Here is an 8,595-nt window from a genome sequence, read left to right on the forward strand (position 1 = left end):
CTCCAATTTAAAATATTTACACTAGTGGATACAACTAAATCTTATGTTATACTTAATAGGAGTGTAAAATAAACTCTTAGGGTTTGTTGAATCTATCATTTTGGCGGGATTCTCATTCTACGAAACTAGTTTCAACGATCCAACTGTCAAACTTGTTTATATATATTCCGAGATCACATACGTCCAAAATCACAAAAAACAAACATTCCAAGATTAGGTAACAGGACAAAACATTTCAATGATTATAAACGAAAAATCACAATTTAACGGTTATTTTAGCTCCAATTTTGATGTTTTTTTTACAAGTACACTCCTCGAACCCATAAGAATACAATGAACTAATTTCACCATTAATGTAAAATAATATACTAGTAGATACAACAAAATCTTGTGTTATACTTCAGAAAAGTATAAAATAAACTCTAGTGTTTATTAAATATATCGTTTTGACAAGATATGCATTCTACGAAACTAGTTTCAACAATCCAACGGGCAAACTTGTTTGTATATACTTTGAGATCGCATACGCCAAAAATCACATAAACCAAACATTCAAAGATTAGGTAATGGGACAAAAAATTTCGACGGTTACAAAAAAATCACGATTTAACGGTTACTTTACCTCAAATTTTGATGTTTTTTTTACAAGCACACTCCTCGAACTTATAAGAATACAATGAACTAATTTGATCTTCAATTTAAAATATTTACACTATTGAATACCACATAATCAAATATTTACGCTAGGCAATGATCTCTTTCCGACGACAACTATATACCCTTATAAATAAATATTCATTTTTAAAAGCCATGGATTGCCCTCGAATATAGATAGTTAATTTTGACGGCCTCTAGTTCCTCTCGCAAATACACATTCACTTCCAATATAACTAATCATCCTTGAAAATAAACAATTACTTCCGACAATTTAAACACGCTCTTAGAAAAAATATAACTATTACCGACGAAAATAAGTTTTGTCGTAAATAAATGTGGAGCCAAGATTTCCCTCCAAAAATAGCTATTTCCGACGAAGATGGATCTCTTTTCCAGAGGCATTTTGGGTGTCGAAAATAGTAAACCTCTTGTCGACATATTTCTGACGGAGCACAATTTTTGGTCGGAAATAGTGGTTTTTCCAAGAGTATTTTTAGGTCCTCGGAAAAAGTTGGTGGCAAATGACAATTTTTTGTTTGTAGTGCTAGGGGACGATGATGAACAATGGTGTTAGGCCAGCTATCCATCTGGAGGTTGTTTGCCACTGCACTATCCAGCCGTTCTTTAATGCGACCCCAATCTTCCAAATCCCGTTCCCATGTGAAATGCGGACCAGAAAATCCCAAGTCTACCAGCTCCTTTTGCTGCATAAAATCTTTTAGAAAACACCGGTGGCTCGGGTCCCACTCTCGACCTCCATGCTTTTCATGTGATCAAAGAAGTTCATTAAAATCCCCAGCGCACAACCAAGGACAGCCATCCGCCGAGAAAGACCTAGCATGACCGTCCTAAAAGGATGACTTATTTTCTTCATGTGGAGAGCCATAAAACTAGGACAACTGCATGGCCTCCCCTGGAGAAGGATCTTGAACACAAGTGTCAATGGTATTTATGAAAGAGAAAAGAATTTGTACCGCTAGGTGATGTTTCCACCATAGGTATAAGCCTCTAGAGAGACCATTCGAACCCATAAAAAAACCGTGCTGGAAACCCAAGGATCTTTGGATTACTTCAATTCCATTGCCTTTCACTTTAGTCTTCGAAAGAAAGACAATGGAGGGCTTTTGTTTGTGGATTTGCTCTCGCATTGCATCAACTGTCGAGTCTTGCCCAATGTCTCGACAGTTCCAAGACAGGTAGATCATGGCTCATCTGTGGCTGCATTAGGCCAGCGGCCACCACCTTGGAGGTTTGCAAGTTCCTCCAAATCAGAAGCAAGAAATGTTTCCTCAACCACTCTATCAAAGCCTCTCAAGTCTTCCACTGGAATAGAGTTTTCTGCAGGGTTTACTAATGATAGTAATCTCCTCTTTCATATTAACTTGAACCTCCACCAGACTATCTTCCCGTTGAGATTGGGTAACCACACGACGGGCAACATAACTAGAAAAGTGCCCTCTCTGACTGGCGGCAACACCTTTGCCTCGATCCTTGCTATGTGGAGTAGAGGAAAACCCCGCACTATAGTTGCAATTCCCAACCAGATTGAGTTAGGGGTAGGTTATGTTCTTTGTTTTTTTTATAGGATGAGAAAGGGGTTACACTCGAAGTAGTATGCTTTTTTGAGTAACAGAAAGGGGTTGTTAGGGTTGGTTGAGAATTATTCCACCCACGGGGCTATATTGTAGCTTGAGGGGTTTTTTTTCTGGAAAAAAATGGGCTTTTCGCGGTAACAGTAGATGAGGATGAATGGGTGGAGATAGGCCTAGTTTCTGTGGATTTGTCTGCAGTATCCATAGGCCTAAATTGGCAGCCCATAGTCAAGCCAAGGGTTTCATTTTCACAGGGGAGATATGCCAGGGGTTGGGGCAGAACACTCATGTGGGAGAAGATATGTTAGATGTTTTCCAACGAGGAACTTTTGTTGTAGAAGGTAAAAATGGGATGGCTGAAGAGGCAGCTCGGTGTTGATTGTATGATTGGAAAAAGTTGTCAGTTTGGAGAGGACAGGCCTGGTACTAGGGGAAGAGAGCGTACCCCTAGCCTGATCAATATTTTCAAGAAGTGAGGCTGTTTGACACCTGTCATAAGTATGGTTATCTAGGGCTCGGGTTAAATTCTGGCTGCAATACTTAGAATCAGCGGTTCACGTCTCGATCCAGAAATCCATCTCTCCAAACCCGTTGGGGTATTCGTTGTGGACTTAGCAGGAGTAGTGATCGGAATAGAGGACCTTATGGGTTCAACAAACATCCAGCCACCGTAGCGCCTACCAAAATTTGGTTGTGGGTTATAGTTGAAATGACAAATGTTGTTCATGTGTCCCAACCTACCACACTTGTAGCATAGGAATACATTCGTTGCGTTTCATAGTAAAACTCAACACGAGATGGTGAACCATCAGCTCTTCAAAGCCAGAAGCCAGTAGGGATAGGCTTACGCACGTCCAGCTGGAGACGGATTTGAAGGAATTCCCGAACACCGTCTGGGCATGCAAAAGGGTCCTCCACCTGTAAGACATCTCCAAATTTTTCCCTGATCATATGAGCATTAGTTTCAGAATATTGCCCCAGAGAGACACCATGGAGTTAAACCTAGTACACCACCAAATGGGACGAGATCTCTTCAAACACTAGATGAGGTAGCTAGTTTTGTGCCGAACAACAGTAACCCACAACATTCCAGGGACCTCCATTGATGATTTTTTCTGTGATTCCATGGTTTAGGGATGCTATAGCAAAGCAAAGATCAGACTTTGGAGCAATACGAATTTTGCCTAGGTTTGCCCAAGCCTTATTCAACAGGCGCACCAAAGCACCCCTGTTTGGGGACTTTTCAACAAAAATGAAAGAAGCTAAATACAGACCTCCCTGGCTATCCATTAGATTAAGATTATTTTGGAGTTGGAGGACCAGATTGTTTTGGTTAGGTGATTTGCTGCTCATGGTGGTGATTGAGAGATGATTGGGGGACCACAATCTATGTTTTTTTCGTAAGATTAGGGACTTGTGTGGGCTGGTGTTTGAGATGTGCAGGTTGACCAGGTTTAAATAGGGGGTGAAGGTAGCCATTTTGACAGAGTTGAGTACCAAAGGTCTTGGGAGTTTCCAATTTTTTTGATTGGCAAGGTTGATTGAGGAAGGTACAGGAAATATATTGGGGAAGATTTGACTTGCAGCTGTCTAAAATCTAAAAATAAACTTGTAGGGAGTGCATTTGTACATCAGGGAAAGTAGGTATTGGGATTAAGGTGAGGATTTGATCTAAGACTTTGGGTTTGTATTGGGATGAAGGGTGGGTATGGGTTTGGAAAGGGCTAAAGGAATTTGGGATTGAGGACATTACTTTTGGTGGCTATTATGTTGTAAATTAGATTTCTTTGATTTGGGGGAAAGATTGAGAGGTTCAAATGTTAAGTGTTGGGGAGGATTTGACTTGCGGTCACCTAAAAATTGACGGAGGATTTACAGCAGAAAAACCAGGATATGCAAAACATACAACCACGATGTGAGATTTGGGTACATGATTGCGATTTACCTCTAGATTTTTGTTGGGAAGGGGGATTAGATTTGACTGGGTCATGGGACAGATGGAAAATAGGGACCAAGGAAATGGAGGTGGTGGGTGTACAGGTTTAAAGAGGGAGGATGTTAGGAAGGTGCTTGAGATTTAGCTTAGATGAACTCCCATTAAAGAGAAAAAAGAATTTTTTCATCATACATTTATATATATATGAATGGCGCGGCACTGTCGCCCTCCATATAATAACAGTTATTATCTTTAAGTTTTGATATTTATGTGAATGGTGCTGAGTTAAAGCCCTTGTTACAATCATTACTTATTTAAAGCAATTTATTTATAACGGCTGGAATTACCGCCCTCTGCATTGATTTACTTATTGTACTACATTTTGTTATGATGAGTATAAAAAGGACCTGAAGTTCCTTGATCATATTAGAACCTGAAGTTTCTTGATCTTGATCATTAGACCTGAAGTTCCATTATATAAAAAGATTGGACTTGAAGTTCCTTGATCCTGATCATATAAAATGATTGGACCCGAAGTTCCTTTATCAAAACCAAAATCTGAAGCTTTTGAATTAATTGAGAGAACAACAGTTCTTCAACTAAATTAAAATGATGGCCATAAGCATCTTAGTCCACAGACTATTATAGGACGACTTGAAGTTCCTTGATTCATATAAATAAGGACCACAAGTTCCTTAATCGATGTAGATATTAAGTATGGGCATGAATTCCAAAAATATGAACCTAAAGGTTCTAATGATGTCGATATTGAGAATAAATTTTGAGTACATATGCATAATGTTTTGACCTGAAGTTCAAAATATGAATACTGGTAAGAACTTGAAATTCTAACATTTTTTGTAGACATGTGTTATATGTGGTATGAATTAATTATCTCAAGTTCCGTCATACATGAATTTCTTCCTTTTGGGAATAAAAAAATGGCGAACTAGGCAAAACTCGATTTTGTTACCATCGATATCTTATACAAGAGACAAGGTTCTAAAAGACGCTAGGTGCTTGTTGGGCGGCGGGCTGGGGCCCAGTGCCTAGGCAAATTTAAGTAAATCTATTGTATTTTGTGTAAATAAGTATCTGCTTATACTTTAAATGTATATAATTTCATTATAAACTACAAAATAGAATGACATATTTATTATGAAGTATAAGAACAAAATGAAAACATAGGGAATAAGGATATAATGTGTGTTCATTTAAGTATGCAACAAGTCTCTAACAATTTATTGAAAAAAATAAAATGCAAAATGAAAGTTATCTATTTTCTATTTAAGTGAGTCATTGATGTGATATAAAATAGCACACAAATTAAACCCTCTTTTTGATAGTTGTAGTATGTGAAAGTAGGGATCGTTCTAGGCTAGGGATTAGGAGGGACTGCTAATCTACTTAATTTTAACTCTAAAACTTTAAACTAGACTCGAAAACAGAAAACTAGACACCCTAACTGTCGATGAAAAAATGGGATTTGAGAGGCTAGTGGATCAGAAATTTTTTTATGGAATGTCCTACTATTGCCCGAGCTTTCCGATCAACCAATCCTCGACATTTTCAATACACAGGAGGCGCACTCATAGTAAATGGGGAACCCTTTATACACGTACATGGTATAGCCCCCTTTTTTTTATTTTTTTTATATGTATTTCATCTAATGACTCAAAACAAACTAGAATGACTCAAAACAGCACAAAACAAGCAAATTGACTCAAAACAAAAACTAAGAGTGATTTTGGACGAATTTCGATTTTACTTTGACTCAAAACACTAAAAGAAACAAATCTAAACAGGTTCCAACTAAGTAAATGCGAAATATTAAAGGGGGATTGGGTTTTGACGAATTTAAAATAAAAGCAAACACATTACAAAAACAAAGTAAATTAATACGAATTTGGGTGAATTGATGGGTGATAGGCTAGCTAGAGGGTCCTTCTCCACACATGACACATATGCATACAAATCGATTTCCAATTATTATTGCTATAAACCATGAATGGCAATGCCCCAAGTTAATCGTGAACTGCACAAATTAACCATCAGATTTCCCTAATTTCATTGAATTGGAGTCAGCGATGCAATCAAATTATTCTTATTAAGTTCCTTCTATGAACAACATGATAGAGATACATATCAAAGATCATTAAGTTCTATGGAAATCATAAGCATTGACATGGCATTCATAACTATGAAAAGCATGATACTCTTGCCAGGAATTTGCTTAACATGATCGTGACAAGCGACCTCCACTACTTGCAAATATAAGTTCATAATGATTAGGTGAAAATCCCTTATATTTTAGCATCAAATTCATGCATGTAAACTAAGTGTGCACCCTCAATCAACATACAAGAATAAGTTATCAATCAAGCAGTTAAGCAAATCACATTCATGTTTTACGAAACAATAATTGGATGAAATCAATTCATATCAAATATATGTTCATGGCTTTGAATTCTCCTCTAGCCAAAATGAGTTTAGCTCCTCATGTTCGCAATTAAACAAGTACAATTAAATTTAAACATTGAAAATAAAAGATTGAATACACCTAAAAACGTTCCAACAATCCAAAAGTCATGAATGACAGGTACGACTCCAAGGGTCTTCTCTCCTTTTTCCTTGCAAGGCTGCGACACAAGGGTGTTTGTGTATGAAATTGGGTTATTGTGTGTGATGGATGGTTGGTGTGAATTATGGTGGTATAGGGATGAGTGGTATGTGTTTGTGGTGCGGCATAATGTATTTATTTAAAGGGAGAAACCCTAATTAATTTTGGAGAAGGATTTGCAATCCAAATCCACAAGGAAAAAGGGCTAATTAAAATCAAAATACAAGAGGGAAAAGGAAATAGGATGTGGCAGATCCTAGAGGGAAAGGGAAAGGGGTTTGCGGCAAGGAATTGTTGTTCTAGAAGGAAAGGTGCGGCTCCCCTTTAGAAATAGGAATAAGCCTTCTAGAATCATATATTTAAGTGTCCCACTATAATTAGGGATCCCCTTTGTAGCTGGAACTTAGGGTAGTGTAGGATTAGGATTGGCTAAGACAAAATAAGGAAGTTTGGCTCATATTTCCTTCTTTCTTTGCTGAGCTCCATATCTTCTTTGTCTTGAATTAATTCTTCCATCTCTTTAGCATATTCTTAGCCCCTCTTGAGCTTCAAATTCATCCATTCACCTTGCTTCATGCATGTGCTATCCATTCCAAGCCCAAAATTGCTCTAAAATGCTCCAAATTGCCTTTTCTTGTCACTTTAGCCAATTGAACCTACAAACACACGAAAGTAGCTTAAATCACTATAATAAATAGAAACTAACTCACTAAATACAAGGAAATAGACTAACAAAGTCGCATAAATGTGCTCTTATCAGTCGCGACTTAGGTGGGTGCCTAGGTGGGTCTGGGCAAGCTAGGCGGGTGCCTAGGCGATCTAGGAGGGCACCTTACCAGGTCTAGGCGCCCTTTCTTCATTTGTATACTTCTAGGCATTAATCGGGGTGGTGGCCAGCCGCCTAGTGCCTAGACAGGGCCTAGGTTGCGCTAAACAAGGATTTTTAGAACAGTGACAAGAGACATTTTCATGAATTCATAATGCCTGAGAATTCACGTGGAAAGCATATGATACTTGAAAACATGTTTGCTTAAAGGCTCATTGAATCATATTTATGGAACCAGAAGTTTCCATAGTTTCCTATATCTAAGATGTGCATACAAATGAGTTACAACTACAAAAACAAACAAATAAGGGGGAACCTTCACAAAGGTCACTCATGTTAAGCCAATACATGGCGGTACCCCAGAATGGGGAGGCACTGGAGATTGTTCATATGAAGCCTCACTTGGCAGAACCCCAGAGGAGGGAGGCATTGGAGATTGATCATGTGACGCCTCAATACTTGGTAGAACACTAGAAGGGGAGGCACCGGAGGTTGATCATTTGAAGCATCTGTACTTAGTAAAACTCCAGGCAGTGGAGGAAATGGATGCCTTCAGATTAGAGCCACGACTCTCTGATGATCACTTTGAATCTGACTTTCGGATTCTTGTAGATAGTCGAGCTTTCTTTTCATGCTCGTTGAGTAATTATTTGCAAGCATGTGTAGCCTTCTATTCTTGTGCTTGAGCCCTCTAATTTCTTGTCTAAGGCTTACTACCTTAGCCATTAATGATTTAACTTGGCGAGTTCAAACAAGTAGACGTTGGCCCATATTAGATACAGAGCTTGCACACTTAATAGTGAAAGCCAAAGAGTCTTGAATAGGCAATTCATCAGACCATTTTGAAAGTATTCTTTTATCCTTGGGAGTGAGAAGATTCCTAGCTATTACTATGGCAGTTATATCATTCTTCATCGTAGAGTCCCCTACCGTAAGAGGACCATTAGAGGATAAGAAGGATGGG

The sequence above is a fragment of the Pyrus communis genome, chromosome 6, assembly GCF_041283825.1.
Source record: "Pyrus communis isolate YQ-2024b chromosome 6, ASM4128382v1, whole genome shotgun sequence".
In the NCBI taxonomy this organism is placed as follows: domain Eukaryota; kingdom Viridiplantae; phylum Streptophyta; class Magnoliopsida; order Rosales; family Rosaceae; genus Pyrus; species Pyrus communis.